Here is a 15,788-nt window from a genome sequence, read left to right on the forward strand (position 1 = left end):
CCAAGACTTAAAACTGACATTTGTATTTCAAACATCCCAGTGTTCTGAGGTGTTCAGATCCGGGGTTTTGCACTGTCCCATTATAAAGATAGAGGCTGTGCACTCAATCGGGATTCAGAATTTGAATACCCTCAAAACTGATCATATTTGGGCTTTTGGATTGGGCCTACACAAGGGAGAACTCCGATTTTTCAGACTTCTCAATCTTTAGACAATGTCTGTGAAAAAATCAGAGGTTCAACCTATAAGATGTACTGACTACTTGGCCAAGAAAATGTTATGGAAGGAAGGTTACCATTTGGGATCTGGCATCACTTATAAAAGATTTTTGGTATGCAAGCTCTGCTGAATGCTGCAAGGAGATGCTTTCCTTTAAAATGCATGGCTCTACAAGCTGCACCTCATGATAAAGCCAGCTCAAGTGAATAAAGTCACAATTATAGTGTAATTCTTTACAGCTGCCATAAAAATGCTTCAACTTTAAAACAAACTTAAGAAGGGAAGAAAAACATAAATTCTTAAACAGTTACTAAATTATAGCTTTTCTTTCCCCAGTTTAATTGTTTTATCTGCATCTAGTATTGACGTCTACATTATTGTAAAGAGCACACCTGCTATTTTTAAAGAAGTGCTTGGATGACACTGTAAAAACGTCAATTAGTAAAATATTAATGCAACTTGGGCTTTGAGAAGAGAGCTCTTTTTATTACCTTTAAAATTCACAATGGAGTTGAATATTGTAGCAAGGATTGCATACAGTATCTTATCAGGTTGCCATCTAGTGGCAGTTATTGTGATAGCCCAGTGTCATCTCTGACAAACTTTTTGAGCTCTGGCTGGCTGGATGTCTGATGTGGAAACAGTTAAAAGGAAAGCAGTGGAACCTGTCTGAGGGTACGTCTACACTACGGGATTATTCCGAATTTACATAAACCGGTTTAGCAAAACAGATTGTATAAAATCGAGTGCGCGTGGCCACACTAACCACATTAAATCGGTGGTGTGCGTCCACGGTCCGAGGCTAGCGTCGATTTCTGGAGCGTTGCACTGTGGGTAGCTATTCCGTAGCTATCCCATAGTTCCCGCAGCCTCCCCCCACCCCTTGGAATTTCCGGGTTGAGATCCCAGTGCCTGATGGGGCAAAAATCATTGTCACAGGTGGTTCTGGGTAAATGTCGTCAGTCACTCCTTCCTCTGGGAAAGCAACGGCAGACAAGCATTTCGCGCCTTTTTCCCCTGGATTGCCCTGGCAGATGCCATAGCATGGCAATCATGGAGCCTGTTTTGCCTTTTGTGACTGTCACCGTATGTGTACTAGATGCCTCTCACAGAGGCGATTCAGCAGCGCTACACAGCAGCATGCTTTTGCTTTTGCATGACAGCAGAGATGGTTACCAGCCATACTGTACCATCTACCATACCATAAATTGGTAATAAGATGATCATGGTTACCAGTCCTTTTGCACCATTTGCTGCTGTCATAAGTGCCCCTGGCTAAGATCAGCCAGGGGCGCAAAAGCCAAAAATGGGAATGACTCCCTGAGTCAATCCCTCCTTTTTGGTATCTAAAAATAGAATCAGTCCTGCCTAGAATATGGGCAAGTGTACTAGAGAACCACTGTATCAGAGAGCACAGCTGCTCTGTGTCAGATCCTGCAGAAATTATGAGCTGTATGCTATTCACAGGAAATGCTCCTGCAACAACCCCACCTGTTGATTCCGTTCTTCCCCCAGTCTTCCTGGGCTACCGTAGCATTGTCCCCCCACTTGTGTGATGAAGTAATAAAGAATGCAGGAATAAGACACACTGACTTGTTAGTGAGAAATGAGTGGAAGGCAGCCTCCAGCTGCTATGATAGTCCAGACAGGACAGTAAGGAGTGTGGAGGAGAGGAGCCCAGCATCCCTCTGCTAGTCCAGGAGCAATTGAATCTTTTTTTTAAACACATGAAGGGTGGGGGCTGATGGAGCTCAGCCCCCTGTTTCTATGATGATGATGGTTATCAGCCATACTGTACCATCTACCAGGAAAAATTAGGGCCAGGCGCCCTTGATCGACCTGACGGATGCTAGTCAGCATGGTTACCAGCCCTTTTGCACTGCCCCATGTGCCAATAGGCTGATGATGAGGACGGATACCAGTCGTTTTGCACCATCAGCCACCCATGGCAGGGGGGAGCAAGGATGTTGGTGTTGAGTGCTGCAGCATCGCGTCTATCTGCAGCATTCAGTAAAGATAGGGTGACATGTAAAAGAGTCAAGAGAGGATTGTTTTCCCTTTCACTTCTGGGGGTGGGTGGGGGGGTGCGTAAATTGCTGAGCTATGCCCTGACCCACCGCGGACACTGTGTTTGACCCTAGAAGCATTTGGAGCTCAGCCAAGAATGCAAATGCTTTTCAGAGAGACTGCAGGAACTGTGGGATAGCTTGAGTCCTCCAGTCCATGAGCGTCCATTTGATTCCTTGGCTTTCCGTTACGCTTGTCACGCAGCAGTGCGCTGAGTCCCTGCTATGGCATCTGTCTGGAGATTTTTTAAAAATGTTTTTTAATTCGTCTTCTGTAACGGAGCGCTGATAGAACAGATTTGCCTGCCCTTACAGCGATCATGTCCTCATGGTCCATGCGGGAGCTCTTTCTTTATTTTGATTTTTAACTGCATCACCACACGTGCTGATCGGAGCTCCACGCTGGGCAAACAGGAAATATTCAAAAGTTCGCGGGGCTTTTCCTGTCTACCTGGCCACTGCATCCGAGTTCAGATTGCTGTCCAGAGTGGTCAGTGGTGCACTGTGGGATACCGCCCGGAGGCCCATACCGTCGATCTGCGGCCACACTAACCCTAATCCAATATGGTAATACCAATATTAGCGCTACTCCTCTCGTTAGGGAGGAGTACAGAAACCGGTTTAAAGAGCCCTTTATACCGATATAAAGGGCCTCTTAGTGTGGACGGGTGTGGCGTTAAATCGGTTTAATGCTCCTAAAACCGGTTTAAACGCGTAGTGTAGACCAGGCCAGAGAATTGCACAGAGAAAGCCCTATGCTGTGCTAAGAAGAATCTGGGAATTATATTATTGGTCACAATTACTATTATTATTATTAGTTACCATTTACATTGCAGTAGTACTGAAAGCCCACAACCATGTTAGCCCCATTGTTCTAGACATGCTGCAAACACCAAATAAATGACAATGCCTGCCACCAAGAGCTTACAGGCAAAGAGGCCTGGTATAATGGGTGGATGATACAACAAGTGAGACAGGGTGGGAGAGATGGGGTAATAGATGTGCAAATTCTTATCCAAAGCAGAGTAGTGATCATGGCTTTCCACTTGCCTAGCCATTGTCAGGTTGTACTTTACTGTCTGCATTTTGGCATCAAATAACAAACGAATATAAGAGCGTAAAATCCATTTGATGAGTCTCTTACAGGCTTTCATCTACAGTAATGTTATTTTAAATCTTCAGTTTTAATGCTATACATGTCAGAACTGATAAAATGTCATGATTTTAAAGTCAATCTCATTCTTTTAAGGACCTGATTCATGGATCTATTCAGGATTGGCAATACTGAATGAAGTTTAAACCTGAATAATGAAGAAAAGGCCCTATAAATGGGGTTCCATCAAAACAAACCGTCTCTTCGAAGGGTTTCTTTCTGTCAGGCTTCCTTGTTGAGAACACTGACTCTCCTCGGTGGGTATCAGGATGAAATTCAAAGGAAATGAAACTGGAAGTCATGTGAAGAATTTCCCCAGGGTACCTGTTTCCCAGTCCTTCTGGAAAGACACACGCTTTCCAGAGGAGCTTGTGACCAAAGTTCAAAACCAGACAAAATTTCCCTTCCTCAGGGAATCTGTCATTCAGCCAAACACAGGAAGGAGGGGCCACACACAGGAACCAGACTGGCAGTTTTAGAGCCTTGTCTCTATGAGAAACTACCAGTAACTTTATCTCCCTCTATGCTCATTCCTTTTTCAGAAGTTGCTGAATTACCCTATCCTCTTCCTAGCATGCCTTGCCAGGCTGGTCTACAAGTCCTGCCACTCTGAGATTACATTTACCTGCAAAGGAGAAAGGAGTTACAGATCATCCTGCACTTTAAGAGCTCCCATCTGAGGCCCAGATCTGCAGAGGTATCAATGGAAGTTAAGAGCCTAAATACTTTTGGGGAGCTGAGCCTTAATCCCCAAACAGAGGCAGTAGTTTGGGCTTCCTTCCTAAACCCTCTACTGACTGACAGAAGCTGCTTCCGCTCCCCAGTGGCTGCCCTTCTTGTCCCACACGTCTGTTTTTATTTGTTCAACTACAATGGAGTAGTGTTGGTTGCATGCACCCCCCTCATCAGCCTTAAAGAACCATAACACTCCATTACATGTCTCCTAATATTTTCCCTATCTAATAAATAATAAGTAAGGCACTACTTACACTTGAGATATTGCAGATTCCACAATATTAGGCTTCCACCACAATTCTGACAGCAGGTGCCAATCTGGACACAAGAATAAATGGATATAAACTATCCACCAACAAGTTTAGGCTTGAAATTAGATGAAGCTTTCTAACCATCAGAGGAGTGAAGTTCTGGAACTGCCTTTCCAAGGGGAGCAGTGTGGACAAAAAACCTAACTCGCTTCAAGACCGAGCTTGATAAGTTTATGGAGGGGATGGTAGGATGAGCCTGCCTATGATGGCACGTAAGCCGATCTGTGACTGCTAGCAGCAGCAATCTCCAATGGCTGGTGATGGGGCACTAGCTGGGGAGGGCTCTGAGTTACTACAGAGAATTCTTTCCCGGGTGTCTGGCTGGTGGGTTTTGCCCACATGCTCAGGGTCTAACTGATTGCCATGTCTGGGGTTGGAAAAGAATTTTCCCCTGAGTTAGACTGGCAGAGACCCTGGGTTTTTTTCCCTTTCTCTGCAGTATGGGGCATGGGTCACTTGCAGGTTTAAACTAGTGTAAATGGTGAATTCTCTATAACTTGAACTCTTTAAATCATAATTTGAGGACATCAGTAACTCAGCCAGAGGTTAGGGGTCTGTTACAGGAGTGGGTGGGTGAGGGTCTGTGGCCTGCAATGTGCAGGAGGTCAGACTAGATGATCATGATGGTCCCTTCTGACCTTAAAGTCTATAAGACTCTGCATACAGAAGCCTTTCCTTGGCGCTAATCATTTTTGTAATCATGCTTTGTACATTGACCAGACTGCACACGGTATCTTAGATGTCACTGATTTATAGAACACCGTCCCACTAGTTCTGTATGGGTTTCTCTCCCAGAACGTCTACATTTTAACAGTTAGCTTTTCATTTTTTGACCCTTACTACACCCTGAGCAGAATGTTTGACAGCAAACAACACTCTCAGGTCTTTTCCACAGTGCTACAGTTAATCTGAATGCAGTAACACGTATGTATAGTTTAAATTATCCTTTTAAAATGTGCAATATCTTGCATTTGTCAGCACTGCAACTCACCTGCCATTTGCTGCCCTTCTACCTAGCTCTAGCCAGACTGTGCTGTCCAGGCAGGGTGCCCCTGGACCCAGAATTGTGCAGGAGAGGACCCCCCCTCTGAAACACACTATGGGGGCACTAGGACCCCCAAGTGGTGCCTCCTTGGACAGCCCCAATCCATATGGCCTTGTGAGAAAACTGCAGAGAGGAACTAGCCAGAGAATCCAGCCAGCAGGAGCAGAAGCAACCAAAGCAGGAACCTTTGGACACTCAGAGAACTTAATAGTTTTGACTAGACTTTCTGTCCTGTGGTGACTGGCTGTCTGCTCCAACCCTCCTCCTCCTCCCTCAGTCTCTTCATCTCAGTTTAACTCCACACCTGGCCCTGTTAGCCTCTTCTCTCCTGCCCGTTCCCATCACCCCCCACTTCCCTTCCCTTCTCTGCCATTTAGCTGATTCCCCTCCGAAGTAAACCCACCCAAAAAACCAAACCAAACTATCCTGGCACTAACATGAGGTTTGTAGCCATCCCATTGTTCACTCTGCTTGTGTTTACCCCTTTCCCCCACCCTGTCTTTCTTGTTAATTTAGGTTGCAAACTCTTTGGGGCAGGGACCATCTGCTACTCTGTGTTTGTGCTGCACCTAGCACAATGGGGCCTCATTCTGAGCTGGTCATTAGGCACTACTGTAATAAATGTGATTAAGAATTAATAATGTTGAATAGTATCTTATTCTATGAGGAATCCCACTAAAATCAAGCCTCATCTTGGTTAACCCAAACAGTTTTATATTGTCTGGAAATTGCTCATCCTCTTTTCCAGGTCACACACTTATTAAACAACACAGGTACTAGTGCAGAACCTTTCAGCACCACACTGTTAAGCTTCTGCCTTGTTGAAAATTGACTATTTGTTCCTACTCTTTATTTCCTGTTTCTTAGTTTCTGATCCATGACACTACTTTACCTCTCACCCAATGACTATTTAGTTTCCTTAATAGCTTTTTATGAGGGACTCTGCCAAAGGCTTTTTGAAAGTTCAAATATATTCTGTCAGCTAGTTTTCCTTTATCTGATTTTTTGTTGTCATGTTCAAAGAATTCTAAGATTAGAAAGGCACAATTTCACTTCACAGAAGCCATGCCAGCTTGCCCCCTATCATCTCATGTTCAGCTAGGTGTTTTATAATTCTACATATTAACTTTCCATACTCTGCAACTCATAACTGTCCAGCACAAGAGATCATTGCAATTATTCTGCAGGAGAATTCTGAATGTCTGCTAACCTTTTCTGTACGACTACAAGAAGCACATTTCAGAAATGCAGATTTCCTGAAGAATGCTACAAATTGTCTAAATTTCTTGTAATGATTCATAAAACAGGTATAGAGACCTGGCCTAATTTTGAAAACCAGGATAACTATAATCAAGATTTACACTTAGACCAGACCTTAGCCCAATTATTATTGAACTTCCTTCAAAAAATGCTAAATACATGTTGATGTAACTATAATGTACAGTACTTATAAAGATGGTAGAGCTTACTAGATGAACAAATATGAAATCAGTATTTAGTAAGATTATATTGTATAGATGCAAAGATTATCTATAGTAAAGTTAATAAAATCCAGTGCTCACTTGCACTACAGTGCTCTGTGCTCTCATCACATCTTCAGATAAGCACTGTCAGGCCTGGTCAATAGTGAATGTCTAAGACAAGTCATTGAGTCATTAGGTGGTATCCTTCCTTCTGGGTGTTACAGTGGTTTAAGGAAGGACAGTGTTGTTTGAGTGCCATCATTCCAGGTGAGATCTCAAACAAATCTTCTGACCACTGCTATCCTTAAAAATCACCTCACATTTCTCACAGTAGAGGTGGCACCCTTGGTGAGGTGTTCAAGCTAAATTCCACTGGCTAATGGCCTACATAAAATTTTCATTTGTAATAGTAAGTTAGACAAGGCATACTTCCCCTTTATTTCCTAAACTGTTATGTAGTGTTCAGCTGGGAATGCCACCTTCTAACCCCCAGAAATGGCTGTATTTCAATGATCCTTTTATATAAAGTTTGCTGCGATCTTTGAAAAATGGCACGGTACAAATGTCAGGTAAGCTCCTTAACCCTGCATTGCCATGTAACTTGTACTGAATAGGCTTGCATATGCTTTACCATAAAAAATAATACTTTGGTCGTTTATAAAACATATGGTTTTCTGACTTTTTAACTCCTACTAGAATAGCATTTGCTGTGAGCCATGCTGGAGTCTGTGATGAAAAGTATACAAGGAATCACTTTGTTTGCACCACCCAAAATATAAATGCTTCTCTTTACTAATACTTCCTCTCTCAAAGAACACATTTAAACTCTGTTGTTTCCATGACTGCATTCAAGCATAATTTCTGGATGTGTCAATATTTATTTTCGTATTCTATATCCCACAATATGTGCCCACAGATCTGTATACATTTTACAATGTTTGTTTTCACCAATAAATACCATTACCTTATTTATCTGTTTGGAAACTGACTTTGGCCTTTATAAAACTCTTGAAAACAGAGCACTTGAAAAAGAAAACAGACTTTGTCAAGCAAGGTAAAACAGAATTTAAAGGCCTCCGGCTTCCCTGATAGTAAGACACTCATCAACTATACACAGTTTATAGCAGCTTTTGTTAAAGATTTTGCTTTCAATCTTTGTGGGTTTTTTTGTTTGTTTAAAATAAGGTCAGAACCCCCCCCAATAGTCTTCTTCTGATCCCTTCCATCTTATCAGTGTGATGCCTTATTTCTATTCCCATCACTATTACATTTCTTCCTCTTTTCTTTCTCTTGCTATCAGACCTCCCTCAGCTGTTGTGATTTTTAGTGAGGGTGGGTTTTCAAAGCATGTGGATTGTATTTTGATCATGTTTTGCAGTGCCCCAGGTGTTTTGGCAGAAGGGTGGTTTGTAAATAAATTATTAATATGAATCAATACCCCAAAGCAATAAATAGTCAAATCAGTGATAAAAATGTCTCTCTCGTGCTTTGGAATATACAGAGATGCTCAGATCATTCGGCTGAAATTGTGTTGTGCCTCTTGGAAGCGCAGCGCAGAGAGGCATAGTCCAGGAGAAAGAAAATGTGCAAAGGTGGCTTTCAACCACTTTAGCACCCTCACTCCTGTGAGCTGCTCTGGCAGTTTCTGTCACCTTCAACATAATTTAGAGCGGCCCCTGCCTGCTCTAAATTACAATGCACTCCTCCCTACGGAACTGCTCTCTCCCCTCACCTGTGACGTGCTGGGCCTGTGTAGGGTAGCCTCTAGATGTTCTACAGAGTGCGTTTACCAGTGGAATTCTTCCCAGGCCAGCTCCAGGGCTTTCATGCAGTGGTGTACAGATAGTCATGGTGTGATGGAGAATCCCTCTCCTTACGTTGCTTCATTAAAGAAGAAGGCATTTGATATGCAATAAATATCTGAACTGCAGACAATACCCCTATTTTTGTGATCTGACTAGCCAATAAGGTAGGCATTAATTCTCTGTAAGTGCACAGAAAGTGAGTGATGATTTGCTTTGGGCCACCAACTGCTCCCAGCTGGTCATTAATCCCCAGGACATGCCCCGTGCCTGGACTGTTGTTGCTTACATAAAACGTTAGTTAGCTTTTAAATTAGATCTTAATTTATGTGTGGAATATGATCTCGTGGAGAAGAAAAGTCTTGATCTGAACAGCTTGATCCAGGGCACTCTCACTACCAGTGCATAGGAAGCAGAAATTTATAATTTATGAGCCCAATCTGAGAAGAAGCAATCTATGTCCCAGGTCCTCCATATATGTGCATGAGAAACTTTACACATGTGAGCAGGCCCATGTAGCTGAGTGGGCTCACCTGTGTGTAAGTATGTGCAGGAGTGGGATCCATGGTAAGAGACTGACATGCCATCAACACTGTGTTGGACATTATTCAGAAGGGGCAACGTCCGGCCCTTAAAAGGTGAAGTTGGAAAATGGAGAAGGATGAAATCAGGAGCGATCCAGTCTGTCCAAGTCATGCACTTCCAGTATTTTTGCTCTTCCCCAAACGGGTGACTCACAGGGCATAGACAGAGATGTGTAACTTGGATGAAGGTAGAATCCTGAGGCAAGCAGAGAGCTCTGTCAAGTCTGCAGCTCTTGGACAATGTCACTCCCTTGGCTTTTACATCAAATAGTGGTAGTGGTGCGTTTCCTTGCAGCAGACTCACTCTAGTGCTAAATTCTGAGGCTGGGGAGGTAGAGGGCACAATGCATTCAGTGGTAGGCCTCATCTTGCCTCACTCTTCAACTACCTAAAAATCTGGTTCAGATTCAGGGTTGAAAGGAATCCCATCCGTTCCCTCACAATTTAGAGTGTTCCCAAACCCTGCTCAGTGAGGACACATGTCTGCTATGTTCCCTCATCCATGGGTCCCACGGCTTGAGTGGGAGATATGGCTTGTTCAGGAGCTGCTGAGCCTCCCTAAGCTGTGCGGCCTCTAAGTGGGGACTCCCCCAGAAGGATGTCTGATACAAGATGGGATCTCGGAGGAGAGGGGATGAGAGAGGAACAGAGTTTGCTCCAAGGAAGTCTTGAAGACCCCTCTGGCAGGAGTGACAGGATGGGAGGGGTGAACATCTGACAACACATAAAGCAAACTGTGTGCTAGGTTTGGAAAGTGAGAGAGATGTGAGCTAGTTAAAGAGTGCCCAGTTAATGACAGATTGAAGAGATCAGTGGCTAAGGATTGGGCTGAGAGGGGACTTCAACAGACTGGAGGGACCAAGAGAAACAAGCATTTCTGTCACACATTAAATTGTCTGACACTAAATTGCATTCAATATAAGCAGGCAGACCGTGTATATCTGAAAAGGCTATAGCATTGTATGAAGTGATGTGTTCTCATTTCAAAGCAGAGGACTTGAGTGCACAACACACTCCAAGGAGCAAGAGGAAAATACACCTTAAATAATTCTGTACCTTTCAGCCTAGGATTCCTTGTGCATTTTGTTCAAATTGCGCCATCAAGACATCGACCTGGTGCAGAGCTGCCCCGTCACGGAAACTATGGGAAGGACTGCACCCCAGGGAGGCACAAAGCCATCACATGGCCCAGTGAACAGGACCACCTCCCAGCCTTCCTCATCTTTCCAAATGACGACATGGCCAGGGGATAAGAGTGAGACCATGTCTTCCTTCTCATCTTCTCTTGGTCAATATGCACCCCACAGGTTGCAAAGGACGACAGGTCCCACTGTTTCCCTAAGTACAGGCTCTTTGATTGTGACAGGCCCTTGCATGGTGAGCCTGATGAGGTGGGTAAAGCTCCTAGCAGTCTCTGTGTCCCCACTCCCACACAGGACAATTACAATATGGCCCATAGACTCTTGTTCTTCTATTCTGATGCAGCTTCTCAAGGACCACTGCAAGACCTTAGGCTGTAGTCAAATCTTGACTATTTTATCATTGCATGATATCAGCCAGCAATGATAACTAACCTGGGACTGTTCTGCTTGTTTGATCGACAGTCTGTGTTATTTATTCAGCATAGAACGATTAACCTGTTTGCTACTGACTGCTACTGCAACTCATATACGGAGGGAACATAAATGAGACACAAAACAACATGACAAAATATGGATGTTGCAAGGAAATACTTTGCTAACACTAACTGTCTTGAAAAATTAAGTGAAAGATTTTAAACTATGCTTGGAAGAGAGAAATATGGAGTTTAAAAATCTCATTTTTTCTACACACACACACACACACACACACACACACACAGAGCTCAGTCTGCATGTGCAAAGTGTGGGTTCGCACCCATTTCACCCACAGTTGAAAATCTGGCCCCTCACATTGCTTGAAGAGTTGTGTTTATGTAAAAGATACATATAACTTTATGAAGGTTTCAGGGATTTTAAAGTATTTAAATACTGTTACACTGTACTGGTAACAGATGTTCAATTATATCTTTAATTTTTAGTTTTACTGAAAAAACAATAGATCATTTGATATTTTCTGTAAAATCTAACTTTGAAAGGATGCCTAAGTATACAGTGCTTCCAGAAAATTTATTTGAGCCTTTCAGCTACGGCATTAAAATCGGTACTTCTGAAATTAGCTTGAGAGCATTCTAAGAGTCTAATAGGATTTCTTGTTTGCCAAAAAATAGTGCTTTCAGAAGCACAATCTTTTGTGTAATCTCTCTCTCTCTCACAAACACAACAAGACAGATGGCATCATTAATTGCCTCTATATCTAATTAAGTTTAAAAAACTGTGCTTAAATAAGGCTAAAGTTGTGGTACAAGCTGACAAATGGAGGAAATATTAAGGTAGAATCATTGGGAGGGAAAACAAGACAGAATAGACAGGAATAATAAAAGAACAAACAGCATTAATTAATTGTAACTTTCCTCGTTTCTGTGAGGATGTGCCACAACCTTAATATGATCCAGAAAGTGTTTCTGTATTTGGATGGAATCCTGGCTCCACTGATGTCAATTGCAAAACTCCTGCTGACTTCAGTGGAGCCAGGATTTCATCCTTTAACCATTTTATTATTGGTTTGTTTTTAAACTTTTCATGGAAGTTATCCAATGTGGCTAATTGCCAGGACAATCCAAATCACACCACTTGGGTCATGTATATACAGTGGTCCCCATTTCAAAGTTAACATCTGCGATCAGCCATCACACAGTGGTGTCAGACACCTCAGTTTCCTCTACACTTACAATAGAATATGATGGTCCTAACAGTGGTGCCATTACAGAGAGTTAACTTTTGCCAACAGATACTACCCTGTAGTAACTTCTGGGCTATAAATGAAACCTCTGTATTTAGGCCTTTTCCCCATCTCTTTTCACAAAGCACATAGACTGGGATTTTCAAAGCAGCCTGTGGGAAGTAGGTGCACTAATTCCATTGAATGGATTTGGGCATGTCATTCTCATAAGGTCCTTTGAAAACCCCAACCATGCTGCATAATTTACCCTATTAAATACATATGTTAATATATGCAGTTGCACCTTATAAATATAGTAGAGTCTTAATTATCTGAGCCCCTTGGAAGACAACACGCTTGCATAGATAATTAGGAGTTTCTACAATCAGGAGTCAGTAGGAAAGAAGCCAGCAGACAGGGAGACGCTGTCAATTTGTGATGTAAACAGGTTTGGGTTCTGGGGCTTTAGTATGACTGGGACCCTGTGTTAGTATTTTGATATATTTCCTGATTTTGAACATAAGTATTTGTACCCAATAACTGTATAGCCCTGCTCACAACAACCAGCAAAGACTCCACCTTTTTGTTAAAGTTTTATCATTAGTTTTCGGTCTCTAAACCTGGCTTTCTTTGTTGGCCAATTGTGTAAACTGCAAAATCCCTTAATCTCAATTCCCCTTTTAATATAATAACATGATTTCCTTTCTTTTAAAGAAGAAAATATTCAGAGTAGTCGGAATTTGGTTATTAGGATGTTTTTTGGTGGATGATCTCATAATGACAGAGAAATCTGACCGTATAAACAAAAGAAATGCAAGATTACTCAAGATCAGCAAAACACACGACAAGATCAATATTTTGCCCCACAATTTTGTCAAAGCTGATCAGCCTTGTTCATGCCAGAAGGAAAATGAAATAAATATGGAACAAGAGTTAGCAATTTTCAGCATGTTTCAAGCTAATGAAATTAGATGGGTCGTTTGCATTATAAGCCCTTGCAGAAAAGATACTAAAATAAAGAAATAAAAAATTGTATCATTGTTTTCAGCACATACTTGAAATAATTCCTTTGTCACCTGCTGATGCAGTGCCCCACCCCAAAAATATGCTCTAAAGAGGGTAACTTACCTCTAATTGTAGTTGTGTGTACACTGCCTCTGTAAATCCGTGCTCTTAATTGAGGGTTCCTTGGTGCTGCAAGCTTGAGAGCATCTGGAAAGAAGTGACTACTACAGCAGCATACCCCCTGAGGAATCTGGATGTTGAGTGGGATGGTTTATAAGAAAGGCTGTGGTCCCAACTACTCTTCTTTCTCTCTGAGCTGCTGTAGGCAGCAGCGTGTTTTGGAACTGATACTCTGCCTGGTGGATTTATTACATCACTTTTCGCCTTGTCGGAAGTCTGATACAGCTGACAATGAGGTTTCGCTGATTGACTTGCGGACTCAGGCAGGGGTAGATGGAGTTACTTGAGCAGTTCTGATTTTACCTCTTTAAAGACAAGCCATCGCTCATTCACAGTAAGGGCTCTCCCAGGCAGGGTTCCACAGGATTCTGTTTGGTCACCGCTCTCATCTACTTCATCTGCTGCTTTGTGCCCGCTGTAGGTTGCACATTGCACCACAGCTCCAAAAACTACACTGGGCTTCCTAGTACAGTCGCTTCTAGGTGTAATTCAAGGAGTTGCCCTATTAAAAGCACAGTCTAAAACCCAATTTTGCTTGGCCCTGGCTCTTTGAAAGACTACCTCTCACCTGACGTACTGCTGCAACAGCTGAGATCAGTCAATATCACTTCATCTTACACTGTCTAAATCTGAATATCTGAAAGCTGGTGCCAGGGTATTTTCAGTGTACCACACTATACCCTGAAACCCACTTCCACAGTTCATCAAACAGGGCATGAGTCTGTTGACCTTCAGGCAGTAGGCTGCCCCAGCCAGAGCGCCGAGGCGCTGCCCGCCCCTCCAGTTCCGGCTCGTCCTCCCTCTTTCCCCGGCTCCCGCTGCCTGCCGCCGCATGCGCGGCGGCAGGTCGGCCGAGCCGGCGCGCGAACAGCCGCGGCCGCCGCCGCGAGCTCAACCGAGCCGGAAGACGGGGGACGCGACCCGCGCCGCCTGCCTGCGCGCGTCTCCCCTTCTCCCCTCCGGCCCGGCCTGCGCAGGCATGCCGGCGCGAGCTCCACCGAGCCAACCGCCCCTCGAAACGCCGCCCACGCGCGCCTGCTTGGCACGCTGGTGTCTAGAGCCGCCCCTGCCTTCAGGGCACGGTATAGAGCCAATTCTTCTTCTCAGACCTTTACCTCAGAAGGCTGGATAGGGGGAAAGTATATTGTCAGGGCCTCATCTATTTCACAATTCTGCAGCCACAGAATGATTCCTTTCTGCAGAATTGTGCAGAACCTTCAGGACCTAAGCTCTTATTGAAATAATTCAGCGTATCATACCATAAGCCATAGAATTTTTAAGATTCAAACTAGTCAACATTTTTCTAATACCAACACTTTACCTTTAAAATATTAATTGGGGGGAGGAGGGCTAGATGGCTCAGAAATTGGCAATTAAATATAGTGCATCAGACCTCTGTCACCATTTCAAATCAGGACCAGGCTGGTACAACAGAGAAATTGTCAGCCGGTGACAATTATCCAATCAGTGATCAGCTGTGCAAAATGAACGGAGGATTTCAGAACCGTACAGAGTGGACAAATTCTATGTCACAAAACCCATCATTATAACTGGAACCCTTGTAGTCAGTCTCGAGAGAGACGCCTGGATTGAAATGAACCAACGATTGAATTGGTAGAATGACTGAAGGAGGTTCCTCTAGGATCAGACGTGGACAAACTACGGCAGGACCATCCTGCCTGGCCCCTGAGCTCCCAGCTGGGGAGCCTAGTCCCCGGCCCCTCCCCCGCTGCCCCCTCCCTAGCCGTGCCACCGTGGGGGCTGCGCTCTGGCCCGCCGCTCCCGCTGTGCATCATAGGGAGCGCAGCTGGCTCTGGCCAGGTGTCGCGACTGCGAGCTCCTGCTGCTGGTAAGGGGGCGGGGAGGGAGGGTTGGGTAAGGGATCAGGAGTTCTGGGGGGCAGTCAGGAAGGAGGGGGCGGTTGAATGGGGTGGAGGTTCTGGTGGGAGCGCTCAGGGGATGGGGAACAGGGAGGGTTGGGAGTGGGAGTCCTGGGGGGCCTGTCAGGGGGCGGGGATGTGGATAGGGGTCGGGAGGGTAGTCAGGGGAAAGGAAGTGGGGGTGGGATCCCGGGGGCAGTTAGGGGTGCGGGGTCCCAGGAGGGGGTGGTCAGGAACGAGGAGCAGAGGGATAGGGGGTGGGAGTCCCAGGGGGGCTGTCAGGAAGCAGGGGTGTGGATAGGGGTCTGGGCAGTCAGGGGACAGGGAGCAGGGGGGTTGGATAGAGGGTGGGGGTCCCGGCAGGGGACAAGGAGCAGGGGGGGTTGGAGGTTCTGAGGGGAGCACTCAGGGGGTGGGAAGTGGGAGGGGGCGGGGGTCAGGCTGTTTCAGGAGGCACAGTTTTCCCTACCCGGCCTTCCATACAGTTGCACAACCCCAATGTGGCCCTTGAACCAAAAAGTTTGCCCACCCCTGCTCTAGATGATG

The 15,788-nt window shown here is 44.6% G+C and overlaps 1 protein-coding gene across 4 annotated transcripts in view; it reads right to left on the reverse strand.

Annotated features, from left to right (window-relative positions):
• The window catches only part of IQCH (IQ motif containing H), a 113,522-nt gene that overhangs the window by 22,535 nt on the left and 75,199 nt on the right, over positions 1-15,788 (reverse strand). The gene's annotated exons all lie outside the window — the stretch shown is intronic.

This window comes from Mauremys reevesii, linkage group 10, assembly GCF_016161935.1.
Source record: "Mauremys reevesii isolate NIE-2019 linkage group 10, ASM1616193v1, whole genome shotgun sequence".
In the NCBI taxonomy this organism is placed as follows: domain Eukaryota; kingdom Metazoa; phylum Chordata; order Testudines; family Geoemydidae; genus Mauremys; species Mauremys reevesii.